Raw genomic sequence first — 21286 nt, 5'->3', positions numbered from 1 at the left:
TAGGTGCAGCACCCACCAACCTCCGCACAGCTTATTGAGGTGACCCTGGGCCAAGCTCTCCAGGCAGACCCAGAGAGCACCCCCTGAGTGTCGCGCCTCTATCCTCTCGGAAAGTGTGGCCCTGAGAGGTAGCGAGGAAGAGGTCCTGTCCTGATGCCCCTCATTGACCACCTGCCCCTCACTCCCCACCGGCCCGCTTCCTGCCAGCCTCCTGTGAAGGATCCCCAGGGAGCAGATTTAGCCTTTCCTCCTGCTCTAGACCATATTCTCCCTCTAGCTTAAGGTACTGGCGGCTGCCTCCCCAGCCATTATAAGTGGAAACTACCTTTCTCTGCCTTCAGGGAAGAAACACTGAGTTCTCCAAGCTTTGTTCTGGAAATGCTAAAGCAAACCTGGAAAATCCTCCATCTCTTGACAGAGGCTCACCCAGAAGCTGAAGGTTGACACAGCTGATACACAAATGAGATTCTCTAGAAAATACCTGTGCTGCCCCTGAGGCACAGTCACTTGCTTCACTGGAAGGTCCCCCTCAAGTTCACACTGCCCCCACCGTGCCTTTCAGTTTTCTGCCTGAGGGCTCGCTCCAAGGCAAGAGGAGCCTCTTGGCTCCCGGGAGCACAGTCCACAAGCAGCCCCGGGAGCACCCCTGGCCCCAGGGCACAGGCACAGCCAGGCCTGAAGGTAGGGAGCACCGGTGGGCAGCCACCTGCACTCTCATCAGAAGTCCCAGGGGAAGCAGGCCCCCCACAGCCACAGCACCCACCTTGACTTTGCCCCATTGTTCTGGCGTTCCCCCTTCCCTGACTCACTCTCCACGCGTCTTCTTTCTTCCTCCCTGGAGCCACCTCCTAAATGAACTCTCTGGTCTCCACACTCATGCAGCACAGGTAAAGTGTGTGATCTATAGAAGGAAGTGAGCAAACAGCGCCTGCTATTATCTCTGGGAAGAAAGGCCTGTCTGCAGAGTTTCGGAGGCACAACTGGGACCAAACAGAGGAAGTTACCAAGAGACCAGAATGAAGTGAACAAAAGGGAGGAAGAGAGGTTAGTGAAGTGCAGATGAGCGTTGTCAAATGTTAGTGAGCGGATTGTATCCATAACCAACAGTGAGATCTGATGACAAGCAGATCATTCCATTTGTGTCTTACTATAGACGTAGTGTCCACAAACTCGCTGAGGGTTTTCAGAGGCTTATTGATCAATATGTTCTGAGCCATTTGCTGGAAGGGCTGACTTCTCAGGGCTCTCTTGGATTCCCATTATTACCCAAAGGGTTTTCTTTACTTTTCCTTCTGAACGTCCTGTGCAAAGGGAGAACCCCAACCCTTGCTGAATCCAGAGCTGCAGGAATGTCATTCTCTCCTCTGCCACAATCTCACTGGCTTCCCCCACTTTCTCACCCGGGCTGGAGGCGGAAGGCTATACAACTGTTAAATTTCAACAAGTCAGAGATGCTAACTCTTCTATACATTCCTCCCTTAGCTGCCAGACCTGGCTCCTCTCTGATCTCTGTTCCCCCATGAGCACCTGCTCATCCATTCCTTTCACTCCCATGCAATGATTATTTGTGTTCTAGCCTGTACATCTGCCCAGAGGCAATGGATGCATTTTTTTCAGTAGACATCCCATAATACATATTTAAAGTCAGTGTCTCTCATTTTGTTGTTAAAAAAGAAGGAAATGAATGTCAACACAATTAAAAATGCCTAGTAAATCAAATCACCTTTTCAATAATAAATTAAGATGCTTGGGCCTCGGGGTGGTCCCACCGGAAAGCAGCATGAACTCGGTCACTACCCTGGCTGTGCTTTGCTCCTGTCTTTCCAGGCTGCTTCAGGTATTGGTGTCAGTGGGAGGGGAGGGAGACTCCTCCTTGGCATCAAACCCAAATGTCTACATTCATTAGAGGAAAGATATTTTTCTCTGTCGCTCCCACACTATGGAAAGATAAGAAATTGACAAAGCTGAATGCTAATATAAAATGGCAAATTCTAATGCTAAGCCCTCCTTTAAGAGAAGTGAAGTCCCCGGGTAGCGAGAAGGAGAATCGGAACCAGCAGTAATTCGGTTCTTACTTGTGCCAGGGGCTTTCTTTTAATTCTAACAAAAATCTTGCAGCTTAGGCATAACACCCAGGTTAAGGATGAAGAATGGGAGACAAAGCATCTTATCTAATCTCTTAGATAATAAATCTCTTACCTAATAAATGGAAGAACCTTAAATAGGACCTTAAAACACACATACTTCAAGAGAGCAAAAAAACACCATTGTTGACTTGGAAGGGTTTACAACTTTAGTGGCGACACAAGAAGACAAGAATGAACCGATATCCATGCTAAGACCGAAGTGTTCAGAACAGGGTGTGGGTGTCCATCTAGGAGCACATTCCAAGCTCGGCTTAGGAAGAATCATGATTTAGCGTCTTTTAAAGTAAAATAAAGATCAGCTTGCTCCTGAGGCCCAGTGGTGAGTGCGGCTCATCCCATAAAGCAAGAGTAGCCAATGGAGCTGACTTCTCATGGGGAGCCCTCTTCCAAGGAAGTCTTGCACAGCAATAACCCTGGAGGCCCAGCAGTGAGATGAATCAGCTCTACCTTCCCTGCTTTCTCCCAATCCCGAGAGTCATCTGTTTCCATCTTTAATGTCTAAACATGCAAATATTGCTACACTTACTGCTCATTAGTTAGCTAAAGGAAGGGCCCTTTAATTATGCCGTTAAATAATGAACCTCCTCCATCACCTTGACAATCAGTGCCTATTTAGAAGGAAGCAAGGCCTCATTATGAAACAGCTACTGCATCCCTTGGTTACTCAGAAGATGGAAGCTTACTTGAGGCAATGAAATGGATGTCTAAAGACAAATAAGCCTTGCAATTGCATTAACTCATTCTGGCTTTAGGTTCAACTGTTAGCCAGTGACATATTACATGTGAGGGAAAGAGAGGAAACTAGCGTTTTTTTAAGAGGCCAATATCTGGGGCGCCTGGGTGGCGCAGTCGGTTGAGCGTCCGACTTCAGCCGGGTCACGATCTCGCGGTCCGTGAGTTCGAGCCCCGCGTCGGGCTTTGGGCTGATGGCTCAGAGCCTGGAGCCTGTTTCCAATTCTGTGTCTCCCTCTCTCTCTGCCCCTCCCCCGTTCATGCTCTGTCTCTCTCTGTCCCAAAAATAAAAAAAAAATAAAAAAAAAAAACGTTGAAAGAGGCCAATATCTGAGCTCATTGATGTTCACACATGAAGTCTAAACTGCACAGTCACTTCTGAAGTGATTTCTTGTCTCAATTTTATTTTATTTATTTATTTTTTTTAGTTTTTTTTTTCAACGTTTATTTATTTTTGGGACAGAGAGAGACAGAGCATGAACGGGGGAGGGGCAGAGAGAGAGGGAGACACAGAATCGGGGAGGGGCAGAGAGAGAGGGAGACACAGAATCGGAAACAGGCTCCAGGCTCCGAGCCATCAGCCCAGAGCCCGACGCGGGGCTCGAACTCACGGACCGCGAGATCGTGACCTGGCTGAAGTCGGACGCTTAACCGACTGCGCCACCCAGGCGCCCCTCAATTTTACAGATACTGAAATGAGGCTATGAAAGATGAAATAATTTGCTTAAGGTGTTGGACCAAGTCTACCATTCTCCAAAACTCCATGTTCTTTTCCATTATATGTTGATCTAGGTGAGAAGTATTTACATAGCTTGGCAGAACTGGGTTTCCTCTGAGTCTCCACTGGATTTATCCATCTTTCTGCCTCAGCAGAAACTCACAGGAATAGTTTCCTTCAGACAACCCCCAGGCACAGTCAGACTGAACCACACTATGCATGCACCTGTCCGCAAGGCTCTGAAAAATAAAACAGAGTATGTCATAGACAAGCAAGTCATTTCCACTATGGACAATTACCTATTTATCTCTCCATACTGGACTCAGGGCTCACATCTTTGATAAAGACTTTCCTGTAACTCCCTCCCCCATAGACAATTGACCTTACTTCCATGGGGGCCCCAGAATTTTGTCACTGCATTTTTCATACTGTATTACACTTATTTGTTTGTTAATTCATTTCCTCCACTACACTGGATACCATTCTTATTTACACCTTTAATCTTTACCACAGTGTCTCCTACAAATATGTGTTCAATACATGCTTATTAAATTTAAAAAAATGAGTCCTTATCTGTGGTTCCCAAACACTAGTCCATGGACCTATGAGCATCAGTTTGGCTATATATCACCTGAGTGACATTGAAAAAAGCTGCCAGAAAAAAAAAAAAAAAAACCAGTATGTCCTTTAAAAGGTGAATGAATAAATAACCTATTGTATATCTGTACATGGAATTGTATTCAACAATAAAAAGGGACAAACTATTGGTTCATACAATGTGGATGGATTTCAAAAATATTGTGCTATGTCAAAAACTAGACAACAAGGACTATATATTGCATGACCTCATTTACATAAAATGTCAATAAAAGGCAATTTTGTAGATAGACTATCAGTGGTTTTCTAGGGCTTGGGTGAGAGCAGGAATCAACTGCAAATGGGCACAGATATCTTTGAATTATGGAAATGTTCTAAAACCAGATTTTTATGATCATTGCCCAACTCTATAAATTTATTAAAATCATTGAATTATACACTTAAATGAATGAATTTTGTGATATGTAAATCATACCTCAAAAAAATATTAAAAATAGGAATTGAAAAATGGCCCATTCTGAGATAACAGGGTGATATTGACACCGTCTTGTCTCTAAAGAGTTCTAATACAGGCTTAATACCAGAAAGGAGGGACATGTAAGAAGAAATCCCAAAATCAGAATATAATCTTCCTTCAAATCCCTTAAATCTTTGGATGACCCCTGAACTGTGTACACACAGGCGAGCCTTCAAGAAACCAGTGAAAAGCAACAGCAAGAAAGACCAAAAAATTGAGTAGAGATTTTAGCTACTGCCTACTGCAAAGGAGACTTATTTTAAAATTCCTCCAAGTTTGAAGGGCCAGGAAAACACCTAGAAAACTCTGGGTGAAATACCAGAAGAGACATGAATAAAGATTATATGCCGGGATTAAGGGACTGGCTCAGAATGAAGGGTAAACCCAAACAAACATACTCATATATAGTATAAGACCAACTCTACAGGTACAAGGTGATGATTCAGTAATTTAACAAAAATCAATAACCTCAGAGAAATATAGCAGGATCCAGAGTTTCTGCAATGTATAATGCACAGTTCCCAGGATGAAATATAAATTATTAGACATGTGAGGAAACACAAAAATGTGACCAAAGGTCCAGAGTGAAATTGTTCAAGAGAAACAGACCCTGAAATGATGCAGATGTAGGAATTATCAGAAAACAACCTAAAAGCAACTATTTTCAATGTGTTTAAAAACTTTAAAGATTGTCATAATGAGTGAACAGAATCTCAGCAAAGAAATGAAAACTACATAAATGTAAAATCTATGGTGGAAAATACAAAATTTAAAGTGAAAGGGTGGGCTTTGCAGACTGGAGATAGAAGAAGAAAGAGGCAGTGAACTGGAAGGGAGATCAAAAGAAATTGTCCAATATGAAGAAAAATGAAGGGAGAAAGATTTCTTAAAATCTTGAGCCAAAGAGAGAGGGAAGAGAAGAGAGGAGAAGAGAGGAGAGGAAAGTTTAAAAAGAACTCAAGAACAAGAGTGAATGAATGGGCATAAAAGAATTAATTGAAAAGTGTTTGTTAATTTCTTCTGCCCATTTCTTCACTGGATTACTTGTTTTTTTGGGTGTTGAGTTTGGTAAATTCTTTATAGATTTTGGATACTAACCCTTTACCCTACATGTCATTTGCAAATATCTTTTCCCATTCTCTCGGTTGCCTTTTAGTTTTATTGTTTCCTTTGCAGTGCAGAAGCTTTTTATCTTGATGAGGTCTCAGTAGTTCATTTTTGCTTTTAATTCCCTTGCCTTTCGAGATATGTCAAGTAAGAAATTGCTGCTGCTAAGGTCAAAGAAGTTGTTGCCTGCGTTCTCCTCTAGGGTTTCAGTGATTTCCTGTTTCACATTTAGGTCTTTCATACATTTTGAGTTTATTTTTGTGAATGGTGTAAGAAAGTGGTCTCGTTTCATTCTTCTGAATGTTGCTGTCTAGTTCTCCCAGCACCATTTGCTAAAGAGAGTGTCTTTTTTCCATTGGATATTCTTTCCTGCTTTGTCAAAGATTAGTTGGCCATACATTGGTGGGTCCAATTCTAGGTTCTCTATTCTAGTCCACTGGTCAATGTGTCTGTTTTTGTGCCAATACCATACTGTCTTGCTGATTACAGCTTTGTAGTAGAGGCTAAAGTCTGGGATTGTGATTCCTCCCACTCTGGTTTTCTTCTTCAATGTTATTTTGGCTATTCAGGGTCTTTTGTGGTTCCATACAAATTTTAGGGTTGTTTGTTCTAGCTTTGGGAAGAATGCTGGTGCAACTTTGATTGGGATTACTTTGAATGTGTAGATTGCTTTGGGTAGTATTGACATTTTAACAATATTTATTCTTCCAATCCATGAGCATGGAATGTTTTTCCATTTCTCTGTGTCTTATTCAATTTCCTTCATAAGTTTTCTATAGTTTTCAGCATAGAGATCTTGTACATCTTTGGTTAGGTTTATTCCTAGGTATTTTATGGTTCTTGGTGCAATTGTAAACGGGATCAGTTTCTTTATTTCTCTTTCTGTAGCTTCATTATTGTGTATAAAAATGCAACCGACTTCTGTACATTGATTTTGTACCCTGAGACTTTGCTGAATTCATGTATCAGCTCTAGAAGTCTTTTGGTGGAGAAATGGGCAGAAGACATGAATACACCCTTTTCCAAAGAAGACATCCAGATGGCTAACAGACACATGAAAAGATGCTCAACGTCATTCATCATCAGGGAAATACAAATCAAAACCACACTGAGATACCACCTCACACTGGTCAGAGTGGCTAAAATGAACAACTCAGTAAACTACAGATGCTGGCAAGGATGTGGAGAAGCGGGAACCCTCTTGCACTGTTGGTGGGAATGCTAACTGATGCAGCCACTCTGGAAAAGAGTGTGGAAGTTCCTCAAAAAGTTAAAAATAGAACTATCCTATGACCCAGCAATAGCACTACTAGGGATTTATCCAAAGGATACAGGAGTGCTGATTCATAGGGGTACTTGTACCCCAATGTTTATAGCAGCACTTTCAACAATAGCCAAATTATGGAAAGAGCCTAAATGTCCATCAACTGACAAATGGATAAAGAAGATGTGGTTTATATATACAATGGAATACTACTTGTCAATGAAAAAGAATGAAATCATGCCATTTGCAGCAATGTGGATGAAACTGGAAGGTACTATGCTGAGTGAAATAAGTCATTCAGAGAAAGATACTCTATGTTTTCACTCATATGTGGATCTTGAGAAACTTAACAGAAGACCATGGGGGAAGGGAAGGGGGAAAATAGTTACAAACAGAGAGAGAGGGAGGCAAACCACAAGAGACTCTTAAATACAGAGAACAAACTGAGGGTGGATGGGAGTTGGCAGGGGGAAATGGGTGATAGGCATTGAAGAGGGCACTTGTTGGGATGAGCACTGGGTGTTGTATGTAAACAATGAACCACAGAGATCCACCCCAAAAACCAAGAGCACACTTTATGTGCTAACTATATGTTAGCCAATTTGACAACAAATTATATTTTTTTAAAAAAGAATTAATTAGGGGCTCCTGGGTGGCTCATTCAGTTGAGCTCAGGTCATGATCTCGCGGTCTGTGAGTTTGAGCCCCACGTTGGGCTCTGTGTTGACAGCTCAGAGCTTGAAGCCTGCTTCACATTCTGTGTCTCCCTCTCTCTCTGCCCCTTCCCTGCTCATGTTGTGTCTCTCTCTCTCTCTCTGTCAAAAATAAATAAACATTAAAAAAAATTTTTTAAGAATTCATTGAAGAACTGATAGCAAAAAAATGTTTCCAAATTTTGTATAAAACATCATCTTAGGGGCACCTGGGTGGCTTAGTTGATTAAGTGTCTGTCTTGAACTCAGGTCATCATCTCATGGTTTGTGAGTTCGAGCCCACATTGGGCTCTCTGCTGTCAGCACAGAACCCACTTCAGATCCTCTTTGCACCACCCCATCTCTCTCTCTGCCCCACCCCCAGTCTCTCTCTCTCTCTCTCTCTCTCTCTCTCTCTCTCAAATAAATAAACATTAAGAAAAATAAAATAAAACATCATCTTAAAGATTGAATAAGATAAGCAAGCTCCAACTGAACAAGTATAAAGGAAACCACACTTAATCATAGCATTCTCAGCCTGTTCAAAAACAAAAAGAGAACATCTTGAAAGCATCCACAGAAAAAGAGAAAAAACATTATATATGGGAGAACAACAATATGAAAGCAGTTGAAATTTTACTGGAAATGATGGAGACCAAAAGGAAACAGGATGACAAAGGAAGTCTTCTTAAGAGCGAAGGGAAATGGTGTCAGATGGGGAAACAGACCTATAAGAGGAAAAGAAGAGCATTAGAAATGGTAAGTATGTGGTTAAGTATGAAAGACTATTTTTTCTTCCTTCTGGATTTCTTTAAATGGCCATGACTTCTAATTCAATAATTATAACAGCGTATTGAGGGCATATAACATATGTAGGTGTAAAGCATATGATAATATATGCAGATGTAAGGGTGGAGTTCTAATGCACCAAGGTTCTCACATTGTACTTGGAGTGTTAACTAAGTATTCTGATAAGCTAAAGATGCATATGAAAGAAGGCCTACTTTTAGGCTAGGGAAGTTAAAGGGATACTCAGGAAAAAAGTGCAAGCTCAAGATGAACATTTCTTAAAGTAGATGCCCCCTTCAAAAAAAATGGGCAAAGGTATCACGATGGCAAAGACCTTTTATTGGCAGATGACGCACAAGGAATAGAGTACTTGAATCTGGAATTTCTAGACAGTGCTCAAGGTGAGTGCTCGAGAGTTGGCATGAATGAGGAAGGAGGACCCAATCTGACCTCCCTACCGTGAATTGGAATTGGACATAATATTTCAGAATGTGGAAGTGCTTTTTGCCATGAAACCGGGTTCTAGAGGGCCTAGAGAGAAAAGTCTGAGGTTTAGGTTTCAAAGTAAGCAAGAAAACCAACAGGTATTAAATTTGAGGGATGTGGACAGTGACTTAGGGGTGCAGGGATAGAAAGAAAGGAGGAATTTGCTGCTCTTGGGGCTGCAAGCAAAGGCATCAACTTTGTCTCTGTGTGTATCAATCTTTTTTTTTTTTTTTTCTGTATTTTGATGCTTTGACATCTTGGGGCCTCATGGACCCAGAGAGGGACTTCCCCTTGCAGTATCGTGCCTCTGATATCCAAACCAACCAACCCTGAGTCCATCCGTCCATCTGCCTCCTTTTATTGGACTCCTTCAGACCAGGACACTCTCCACCTGCCCTAAATCATCCAAGGGCCAAGTACTGGACATCTAGGGATACCCACTGAAATTATTCAGACCATCCTGCCCTAAACCTGTTCAGCTTGCTTACAGCTTCACCCATTCCTTCCAAAAAAAAACCATAATAAAGCAACCTGCCCACAGTTCTTCTTACTCCCTCTGCCTCTCGACCAACCCCAGTGGTTCCCCACGTAGCCCTGCATGGTGTGGTGCCTCCAGTTTCTAGGGATCGGTGAATATAAAACCCTCATTCTTGGGGTGCCTGGGTGGCTCAGTCAGTTAAGCGTCTGACTCTTGATTTCAGCTCAGGTCACAATCTCATGGTTCATGAGTTCAAGCCCTGCATCAGTCTCCTGCTTGGGATTCTCTCTCTTTCTCTCTCTGCCCCTTCCCCACTCACTCTCTCTCTCAAAAATAAATCAACATCCAAAAAACAAAAACAAAAACCAAAAACCTTCCTCCTTCATGACAGTCACTTCTGTGTCTGTGTGTCTTGCCATACCTGATTAAAACAAACCTTGGGGACATTTTAAAACAGTGTATACCTGGGGCGCCTGGGTGGCGCAGTCGGTTAAGCGTCCGACTTCAGCCAGGTCACGATCTCGCGGTCCGTGAGTTCGAGCCCCGCGTCGGGCTCTGGGCGGATGGCTCAGAGCCTGGAGCCTGTTTCCGATTCTGTGTCTCACTCTCTCTCTGCCCCTCCCCTGTTCATGCTCTCTCTCTGTCCCAAAAATAAATAAACGTTGAAAAAAAAATTAAAAAAAAAAAAAAACAACAGTGTATACCTAAGGCCCTAGGAAGCTCCAGGCCTGTGTGCATCATCTGTATAATCAGCCTCCCTCTGATGGAGTAAGTGTCCTTCTTTCCCTTTGTAAACAGAAATATCACTCTTTGTTCAAATTGTTCATGCTTGTCATGGAAGTAAATACAGTGATAAGTTCTGCAAAAGTAATGATTTTGCCATCAATTAGAGGTTAAGAGGGAAATTACAACTATCCTGTGCATTGGGATAGCCACAAAGATCTCAGAAATTATCTCTCATTTGCACCAACAGTGTCCATATTTATTTGGCATTTCCTTGACTCCTCATCTCTCACCTCTAGGCCTTTTGGCCATTTTACCTTCAAGAGTCGAACCAAACCAGCTTCTCAGAACAGCCCAATGAAGGTTTTCCAGTCAACTTTCCTTATGATCTCCTAGGCTACTTACAGGTACAAAACATAGTTTGGTCTCCCCCCCGCCTCTTTATCAGTAGGGATGAGTTGTCATTCTTTCCCACACTGCCTTGGCTCCAGGGTCTGACATGAAGACAGAGGACAGTGGTAGGGTCACCCTTGCATTGACCCCATGGATCCACACGGCTTCTACTCTTTGGCAAGGAGGTGGTAGCTTCCCATGAGAAGAGAGCTCTTTGCTCTCCCAATAGCAAAATCTAGCACCTGCTTCTGGAAAGGACATGAAATGTTAGTTACCACAGAGCCATTGTCCTGTTTAAGGCTGCCCTGGAAACCAAGAGCTCGGTGTCAGTCTTATAGTGAGGTCTACTCCTGTTAAAAGGGCTACATATCTTTCCATCGGACACAACTCTGTCAGATGGTTAATTACAGTCACAAATGCAAGAGGACAAAAAACTTTAGTTATGTGGGCTCAAAGCAAAAAGAGAGTCTTCTACCTATTTTTTAGACTCAAATAAAAAGTGAGCCCTCCATCAGGGCACAAATGTGAACTGAGACTTGAGTTACTGGAAGAATTATTATACCCTCTGCCCACTTTTGCATCTGTAAACATATGAATAAAATGAGCCTCATAAGCCAAGAGAAAAAATATACCTTCAGGTTTATTCCAGAATACTAACAATATCCCTCTGCCATCTAGCAAAAATATGTCAGAGTAGGAACCAAAAAAGAAAAAAAAGAAGAAGAAGGAAAGAAGCACTTGATAGTGGAGCAGAGGGCAGAACTGGGCTGTGTCTGCATTCTGCCCCATGAAGTCAGGCATTCATTCACTCAGTCATTCATCAGCAAATCTCGATCAAGATCAAATTTTAAAGTGAACACATTTGCATTCCAAGAGCGCATATTCATCAAGGAGCCATGAAAGACATGCAGGCTTTGGAGTCTCTCAGACCTGAGTTTGCAGCTCAGCTCTGCCCCCTCTATCTATGTGACCTTGAATGCATCACTTTATGTCTCTGAGCCTCAGTTTCCTCATCTGTGAAATGAGGATTATTATAAACAGTTTGGGGTGGTTGCAGGGATTACCTGATATGGTCAGTGTCAAGCGAGGTTAGTGAGGGAGTAGCAGCAGAACATGTGACCCATGGAAATATGTTTTTGGGGGGCCAGCACTATCATAATGCATAGGCACTATCACACATATGCATGTATGGTGGATGGATGGATGGATAGATGGATAGATACATAGGCAGACAGACTTTTTCCTTACTTCCTTTCTTCATTCCCTTCCTTCCTTACCTTCCTTCCTTCCTTTCTTCCTTCCTTCCTTCCCTCCTTCCTTCCTCTCTCTCCCCCCTTCCTTCTTTCCTTCCTTCCTGTCTCTCTCCTTCTTTCTTCCTTCTTTCCTTTCTCTCTCTCCTTCCTTCTTTCCTTTCTCTCCCTTCTTTCTCTCTCTTTCTTTCTTTCTTTCTTTCTTTCTTTCTTTCTTTCTTTCCTTCCTTCCTTCCTTCCTTCCTTCCTTCTTTCCTTCCTTCTTTCTTTCTTTCTTTCTTTCTTCTTTCTTCCTTCCTTCCTTCCTTCCTTCCTTCTTCCTTCCTTCCTTCCTTCCTTCCTTCCTTCCTTCCTTCCTCCCTCCCTAACTCCCTCCCTCTCTCACTCCCTCCCTCCCTCTCTCTCTCTTTCCTTCCTTCCTTCCTTTCTTTCCTTTTTTCTTTCTTTTCTTTTCTTTTCTTTCTTTATTATGCCATACCAGGCACTGACATGGTGGGAACTGGACATATAGTGGTAAACAGAACTATGACAGGTCTCTGCTCTGATTATCCACACTGTGGCCTTAAAATATCATTTGTACTAAAAGAAACCAGGATTTCTTGAAGAAATAGCTAACTCCAAGTTTAGGGTTGAAAATGAATATTCTGAGCCTGGATCCAATTGCCTATTTGCAGGAGCTACTTTTTAAACTGCATGTGAGTATGCAATTAACAAAATCCAGATAGGGTAACTCTGTAGGTCAGATGTCCTGGGCTTTTTGACAATTAAATTGTAAGGAAAAGAAAGCAATCAAGGAGGAATCTGTAAATTAAAAAAAAAAAGAAATGGAACAAGCTAGTTTTTTTAATGGGGAAAAAACTATAATGTGCAGAGGCACAGATCTGAGTGGTCAAACTATAGAGAAGCTGTAAAGGTCAGCAGAGTGGGCCTTGCTTGGGGCAGGAGGGTGGTTGGGACGGGTGGGGCATGGGGGTGTGGACAAAAGCAGGGCATCTGGGTGGCTGGAAAAGTTATTTCTCGGCCTGGGCAGTGGCTGTAAAAGTAGCTCACTCTCTAATAGTTCATTCTGTTCTACACTTGTTTTGCGTGGCCGTCTGCATCTTGATTTACGTTATCGTAAGAAGTCATGTAAAAGGAAGCAGCGTGTGTTGAGGGCCACTGTGTGTTGCAGCCTTTGTCAGGTGCCAGGGTGATGAGTGGGGCAGGAGCCGATCCTGACCCTGAAGGAGTTTAGTGTTTCATGGAAGACAGAGGTAATTCAAATACTGTGATCAGGGCTGGCAGGGAAGGGTGGCCTAACCATCCTGGGAAGCAGCAGAAGCCTTGATGTGAACAAGGCGCCCAGGAAGGACGCCTACCATACACTGGCCCATCTGAGGACTCAGGGCGTCCCAGGCACCGCCGGGCTGGTTGGGGCAGCAGGTCGGGGAACCGCTCACAGGCCCGGCACCTTGCTGTTTACTTTCCACAGGTTCCAAGCCCCCCGTGTCTCATTTAACTCCTGCCAGGCACCACGGCCCCATTCCTCAGGTGTAAGGCGACTGTGGCTTTGAGCAGTGGTTAAAAACAACTCACCCTTGGCCAAGTGGCCGGTAAACAGAAGCGTTGAAGATTCAACCAAATCTGCGCTCTTTTTCCAGGGAGGCAGTGTGTCCCTGACAGATAGAGGTAGTTAGTCTGTGGGAGCAGACAACCCAGGCCTGGAGTTAAAGGGGTTAGCAACAGAAAACACACATTATAAATTTATAAATTACACAGATTTTTAATTCATTTTTACCCAAGTCAAACGGCCAAGTTGCTTTTAATGAGAATACCCAATATGGTGGGGATGCTAACGGCCAAGTGTAAATTGGCTCGGGCTTGCACGGGTGGGGGCGGCAGGGCATCCTGAGGCCAGCAGTCCCTTTCCTCAGTGACAAACAAGCCTTTATATTCACATGCCCATGGGAGAAGAAGGAAGGCCGTACATGTAGTAATACTTGGGGGAAATAGAAAGCTTCATGAGGGCAGAGGAAAGTATGTAGAAGTGAGAGCATGGGCTTTAAGCCGAAAACCTCAAGTTCACATCTCATCATGGCTACCCTCCAGCAGTGGGAACTCAGGGACGTGACTCAACTCCTCCAAGTCTTCCCATCCTCATCTGTAAAGTGGGTTAATAAGCATTAGATATATGCGTAGAGCACCTAATTCATGCTAGGTGATAATAAATTGCATTGTTTAATTATTATCCTCATTTTTACCTTTTTGGCCCCCACTAGAGATCAGTCTTGGCTTAGCCAGTTTGAATCTGTCCTAGAGGATTCTAGAATTCAGAACTTTTTGGAAATAAGGAGCCATCCCCTCTGGTGTACTTGGCCATGAGTGGGAGCCTGGCTTAGTTGTTAAGTGCATAGATTTTGGAACCTGATTTCCTGGGTTTGAATCCCAGACCTACCAAGGTTGTATGGCCTCGGGGAAGGCAACTAAGTTCACTGTGCCTCAGTTCCCCTACCTGTAAAGCCAGGGTAAAATAGCACTTCCCCCACAGGGTTGGGAGGATTAAATATGGCTAACAAAGCACATCGCACCTAGCGTAGCTCTGCCTCCAAGCTGTCTGCATTAAGGAGCTGGAGAGAAGCCTTCCCCAAGCATCCAGTAGAGTGGCTCTGAGAGTCTGACTAGAGCCTTCTCTGGGCATCACAGGCTCTCAAGGCTTCAAAGCTCCAGAACCTTTGAGATCCTTGCTCCCATTACAAAGTTTCTCCCTTGGCTTAAGGCTTGACTCAGCGCAGTCTCAAAACACTAAAATTTTAAGTCTCTCTTCAAGACCTTGTTTCCTTCTGCTGCTCAGCCCAGCACGCTGGCAGGAGCGAGCAAGCATGGCAGCCATGGCCTCTGCTCTGTGGACTGCATGGGCTCCATACCAGTGACTCTGTGTCGATGCACCACCCCCCCCCCAGTTCCATGGAGATGTGAGGGGTGGCTACATCTCCCTATGAAGGAAGGATCCCTTCCTACTGGAGACAGAGCTGAACACAAATGCCCCTCGGTGCCTGGGTGTAAGACACTCATCCCCAGAAGCGGCAGCTAATGGGCAACCCTGAGGAATCATTTAGCACTCAGACTAGGGGCGTCCCACTGATTTCCATTCCGGAACACCGAGGTTGAGCCACAGAGAAAGGTTGTCATCCCCGCTGCCATTTGCCCAGGCCCAGTTCTTATTGTGGTACACCCCCTAGGTCAGTGTTCCCAGCAGGCGACCAGCTTTTGAGGGCAGGATTCTGTGACTTCCTACCTTTAGGTCGTGGGCAGCCTGTTCATCAAGCAGTGTTGTGGGCTGAACATTGGCAGCACCATCAGCTCAGTCACCACACGACAGACCCCGCACCTTGCAAAGCTGCCACAGGCCAGCCTGGCTGGCTGTGACGTCCGGTGCAGGCTCCCACATGGCTGACCAAAGAAGCCAGGAGCCTTCCTCATGTGGCTCTGTTTCTACACGCCATCTACCAGCAGCTTATCTAGGGAGAGAGGGGCCGGACATGTAAAACCTGCTCATTTAATAAGATTTTAGCAGTCTTAACCCCCTGCAAGTCATTTGTCCCTCACACACTTAAAGCTTTTTATCTGTGGAGTAAAGCACAATTGGCCTCTTAAAATATTGAAAACAACCAGACTTTATATCACAACTGGAGTCAAGTGTTAATTTGTCTTTCCACGTCTCTGTGTGTCTCGCCAATCTGGCACCCCTCCAGCCTCTTGTCCGCTCGGTCACCTCACCTCGGCGATCCTTCTAAAGACATCACGAAAGCCGCAGCACTGCCACCTGGCCCGGCACATTGTCCGAATGCCCGTTTCCCCCTTGTGCCGGGTCTGCGGGCACAGCTTGCATACCGCTGGCATACAGGAGAGCTAGCCACAGCCAGCATATAATGGGCACTTGAATGTTTCACAGGAATCCATTTATTTAATTTGGGATGTACTCGTATATCACCAGTGATATGCAGGGGGAGATCTTTCAAAACACATACATGAATTTTTAAAAAATTAAACGTTGCCCATTTATTTTAACTTGTAACAGAAAAAGTGGAACTTGCACATTACAACCATGATTTCAGAGCTATGGAATGACATACAATTACCTTCCTAAGTCACTTAATTTAAGTAAAAGCGAATTGACTTAAAGAAAACTATTAAGGAAATGATAGTAGAAGTAAGTGGATTTGCACATTTATTTAACAAATCCTTCCTGTGAGTGCCTACTTGTGGCAGGCATTGTTCTGGATGCTGAGGATACACAGTGAGCAAAGCAGACAAAACTCCTGGCCCTCCAAAAGACCCAAAAAAGCACTCCATAGAAATTCTCCGAATGGCCAGTAAGCACATGAAAAGGTGCTCAACTTTATTAGACATCGGGGAAATGCAAGATAGATCCACAACGAGCTCTACTGAACATCCACCCGAATGAAAAAGGAAAGAAAAACGACGATACCAAGATTTGGCAGGAATGTGGAGAGACCGGAACTCTTGTGGACTGCTGGTGGGAATGTAGACTGGTACAGCCATTTTGGGAAACTGCTTGGCAATTTCTCCTAAACTGGACCCAGAAGTTGCGCTCGGTGTTGTCTGCCCAACAGAAACTCAGTCATGTGTTCACTAAAGGACATGTACAATATTTGGGGAATGAGTGGGTCTCAGAAAATGCTGGCTGAATGAATTTAAAACCTATTCTGGAATGTTCTATGCAGAGGCAGATAAGACATGGTTGCTGTCGTTGACTAGCCCCAGAGCAGATTCTCTTGATTGAATACACTTCTCCTGAGCGTGTGCTGTTCCGGGTTTGTGCTAGGCGCCAGGCATACAGGGTTACATCAGAGATGGCGCTTACCCCGTCAGAGGTAAGCAGTCACTCACCTCAGCAACCACGTGACCTTGGCCTTTTGCACCTCGCTCAAGGAAATTTGGTTGAATGAGTACCAATATGGACAACGCTGGCTTACGTTCCATAACTACTTGTGTACGTGATTATGTGAACTCCCTCCATGAGAGCAGGAACCTTGTCGGTCTGTCTTCCTGCTGTGTCCCACACGGCCACAGAGAGCAGCACCAGGCTCCAAGTAGGGGGCTCTGCCAGTCTATGCTGGAGCAAGGATGGATGGAAGAAGCTGAATGGAGGTGGGAAGAGCTCAGGACTCTGTAGGTAAACTCACTACCCCCATTTCACAGAGAAGAGATCTGAGTCTCAGAGCACTGAAGGGGCTTGTGCTAAGCCACACCGCTCCTGAATGGGTCTCTCCAAAAACTTGTGCCCTTTCCATGACAGCTCACTGCCTCCTGGAGAGGCCCAGGGGCTTGTGCCCACACCTGTGACCTCTTACCCACAGCTGTGAATCATGATGCCCATCACGCCAGTCCGAGGAGGGAGGCAAGTCCCTGGGCTCTCTCCACCAGGGTTCCCTCCTTGTTGTCAGCTCCCACTGCAAGCTTGGGCTTCCCACCGTGTAAAGAATATTCTGCAAAGAGTTTGACAGACCATACTTGCCTCTTCCAAGGACACTTACCAGCAGTTTGAATTATAACAATCAACCATGGACTTTTTTTTTTTCCACTTAAGACAAAGATTAATATTTCAGGAGAACACGGTTCTAATTTACAGCCGAGACCTTTGGTGTAATCAGCAAAAGGGAAAAAAACGAAGTCTGTGAACATCATTGGCTCACTCATGTTTCCTATTGCACTCCTCGCTGGGTTTACCTCTTTGGCCTTTAATTATTCCATTCTCTCACATGGCTTTATCTCTGACACTTCGGGATGAAAATGTGATTTGCCATTCAGAGGTTTCAGCAAAAATCACACTCCAGTCAGCAAATTGAGAGTCTGATAAAGGAACAGAGGGTTGGGCCGCGGCTTTGAGAGGATGTCTTTAAAGTGTTTTTTAATTAAATCTGTGTTATTATTTAGGATAGTGGAGAATCATTTACATGCATTACAGGGTCTGTTTGGAATCTCTGTCGTGCTGTTCTGAGAACTGTAGCATTAGTCATGGAACCTAAGGGCACTGTGACAAGTTTGCTTCCTCCATCACATATTTTGTGAGCAGCACCCGCTGTGGCTACCTGCTTTATACTAGGCATCAAGCTAGGTCTGGTAGGGGTCACACAGAGGCACCTGGCAGAGCTCTTTTCCTACTGTAGCAGGGGCTAGATGACGTCACCACGTTGCAATACCACAGAAGGGGGAAGAAGAGGGTCAAAGGAATGAACATTACTGAGCCTCGATGCTAGGATCTTCTCTAGGGGCTTTGCCTACGTTTGCTCTTCTAATCATACCATGGTCTGCAAAGACGAATCGTGACCCCATTTCACAGACGGGAGACCTGAGGCTCAGAGCACTGAAGAGGCTTGTCCTAAGCCACACCGCTCCTGAGTGGGTCTCTCCAAAACCCTGTGCCCTTTCTACGACAGCGCGGTGCCTCCTAGAGAGGCCCAGGGGCTTGTGCCCACACCCATGAAGGGTGGCCTCACCCCAGCTGTGGATCACGATGCCCATCGTGGCAGCCAGAGGAGGAGGAGGCATAGCCATAAGCGCACTCTCCACCAGGGGTTGCCCACCTGTTGTCAGTCAGCCTTTCCAGACTCCTAGACTCTAGGACCCGCTATTAAAACTGTCACTTCCTGTGCTCCTCCTTCAAAATATTTGTCACAACCTAAAATATACAGTTATTTGTATGATTATTCATTTACCATGTGTCTCCCCTACAAACTTTGAGCTTTACTTATGAGGGTAGAAACCTCTTCTGTGTGGTTACCACTGAATCTCCAGCATTAGCTTAGTCACTGGCACAGAGTATTTATAGAATGAAATAGGAAAAGGGAGGGAGGGAAGGAAAAAGGAAGGGAGGAGGGGTGGTTGGGCCAGAAGGAGGAAGAAAAGAGAGATGGAGGGAGGGAGGGGGAAGGGAAGGAAGGAGGGAAGGAAGGAAAGAAGGGGAGAGAAAAGAGAAATTAGAGCCTCTTTTTTAGGAACCCCTGTGATTACCGTGGCCCTTCCCAATATTCTTTTCCCTGTATTTCATTTCTCTATTCTGTACTAGCATTTGTAGCCAGTAAAAGCAACAAAGCCAAACAGCCTAGAGTACAGGTGTTCTCCAAACTGCCTGAAAGATCAAAAGATCAGATCTCTGGCTCTGGGAACCCCAAACCATAGGACACTTTGAGGGGTTACTTTGAGGGGTCTTCATGGATGATTTGCCCTGCCAAGTACTTTGCACACATAGCCTGCGTGTGCTTTTTGGATTTCAAATGCTATGATCATTAATAAAATAATATATTCATATAAATATAAACAGTAGCTTTAAGTCGTTGTATTATTCTCTCAGACCATGGATGCAACTGTATGCAAAGCCTGAAATGTTTGAAATCAAAGAGAGACCCTCATTGGTGAAAAAAAAATAGGAGCTACACCTCAAAATACTCTACACATACCTGTGAATTAAGACAGATCATCTGAGAACCATGCTGTACCTGGACTTCCTTCCAGGGACTGTCTCAGAACAGTGTCATCCATAGTAATTTCTACGGGACACTCACTGTGTGCTGAGTGTCATATTGAGCCCTCTTCATGCATTATTTTATTTATCCTTATCATGACTCATTTAACAGATGAAGGACACAGAGACGTAGGGAGTTTAATTTGCCTGAGGTCACACGTGTAGTCAGTGGCAGAACCGGGAGTCCTACAGCAAGCCACACCAGTTCAAAACCCTTGATATTAACCAAACACAATCTCTCTGGCTCCAGGCTCTTGCTGGAGTATACCTTGATGATTCACTTTTCAGGCCACGCTGAAGGGTGTTATAAGAGCCAGCCCCCAAAACTCATTGTTAGACTAATAAAAGGTGAGGTTGAGGTCTCTGCATCACACAATGCCTCCTTTTGAGGGAGATTTCAGTCTGGACCCAGCATAAGAAAGAGCTCTGCTTCTCTTTAACCAAAAGGATCCTTTCCTTTTGTGGGCGTGGTAAGACAATATGACACATCAGGTTTCCTCTTTGCACTGGCTGCTACACAGCTTGGAACCACTGGCTGCCCCTCTGCTGAAGAACAGACCCTTCCCACATACATTTAGGGGGCAGGCCACACACATTCCCTCCCACACTTCATCTTAACTTCCTGTCTTCGCCTGAGTCCCTAGAAAGCAAAGCCTGAGGCAAAAGTATATGGGTCTCTCCTTTATAATGAGGAGCGCAATCCCTGGGAATGTGTGTATGGGAAAGGGGAGTGAGGTAGGGATTGAGGGACGTAAATAAAAAGGGTGTGGTATCAAGCTGTGCACTGCTTGTGATCAAGTTCAGCTGATTGTTCTTTCGAAGCAAATATTAGCTAGTAGTAACTAGCTGTTAAGTCTTATGGGAGGAGAGAAAAGGAGAAGAATTTGTCCACTGGCACCTGTCTCCCAATAGCTCAATATTTGCCCAAGGAATGTCCGTGTCCCCGTATGTTTAAATGGCATTTGTCCTGCTGTGCCTTATGCCTCAGAGACAACTGGGAGCCCCACAGCAGGGTAAGAGGCCATCGGGTTGGGGCTTTGGATGGACCACGCAGAGTTATTTGCCACAATGTCAGCTGTAGCCAACCCGTGGCCACGCCCTCTGCCCCACTCCTCCCACAGAGAGATGGTGCCCAGATGTGAGGTGGCCCAGAGAGGTGTCTAAGAGACTCTCCTACCCACATTTTCCCTTCCATGGCTTCTTATTTCCTGACTTAAAAAAAAAAATTATCTACTGACTTTATCCTCACAGGCCATGTTCGATATGTTTTGGATGGGCCAGGGTATATGCAAAATTCAACAATTATTTTCTGTGTGCTAATCCAGTCTCTCAGTAAGAGTCATATCTTCAAAGCACCTCATGTCTTTTATTCCCTGAAGTGCCCCTGAGAGTGGCTGGAGTGGGTGCTTGAGGGTGAACCCATGCACCCACTAGCTGTTGTCACCACCTCTCTTTACGCAACAAGGTGGCCTTGAGCTGTCACGTCTCGTACCAAGTATAAGGCTTTTGTTTCCTGGAGTGTTTCCTCTAAACCTGGGTTACATTTGTCATTGGAAACCCCAAGGATCTGCAAGGACAGCATGTCCCTGGAATCCCCAACACTGAGCACCGTGTCTGGCATTGTGGGCACTGATGAATGTTTTTCCCGTAAACCAAACAGCAAACAATTACTATATTATAATTATACTGTATATTATATTATATTATATTATATTATATTATATCATACTATATTATATTGTATTATATTATATCATATCATATCATATTATATTGTATTATATTATATTATATTAATAACTATCTATTGAGCACTTCCTGTATACCCAACACTGCATTAGCTGGTCTACCTTATTTCATCTTCACAT

General features: G+C 44.4%; 1 protein-coding gene across 3 annotated transcripts in view; it reads left to right on the top strand.

The window, feature by feature from the left end:
• CLSTN2 (calsyntenin 2) overlaps nucleotides 1–21286 on the top strand; it is a 615839-nt gene that overhangs the window by 528016 nt on the left and 66537 nt on the right. The gene's annotated exons all lie outside the window — the stretch shown is intronic.

The sequence above is a fragment of the Leopardus geoffroyi genome, chromosome C2, assembly GCF_018350155.1.
Source record: "Leopardus geoffroyi isolate Oge1 chromosome C2, O.geoffroyi_Oge1_pat1.0, whole genome shotgun sequence".
Classification (NCBI taxonomy): Eukaryota; Metazoa; Chordata; class Mammalia; order Carnivora; family Felidae; genus Leopardus; species Leopardus geoffroyi.
Note: the sequence above shows the minus strand (reverse complement) of the source record. Positions and strands in the feature narration are given on the sequence as shown.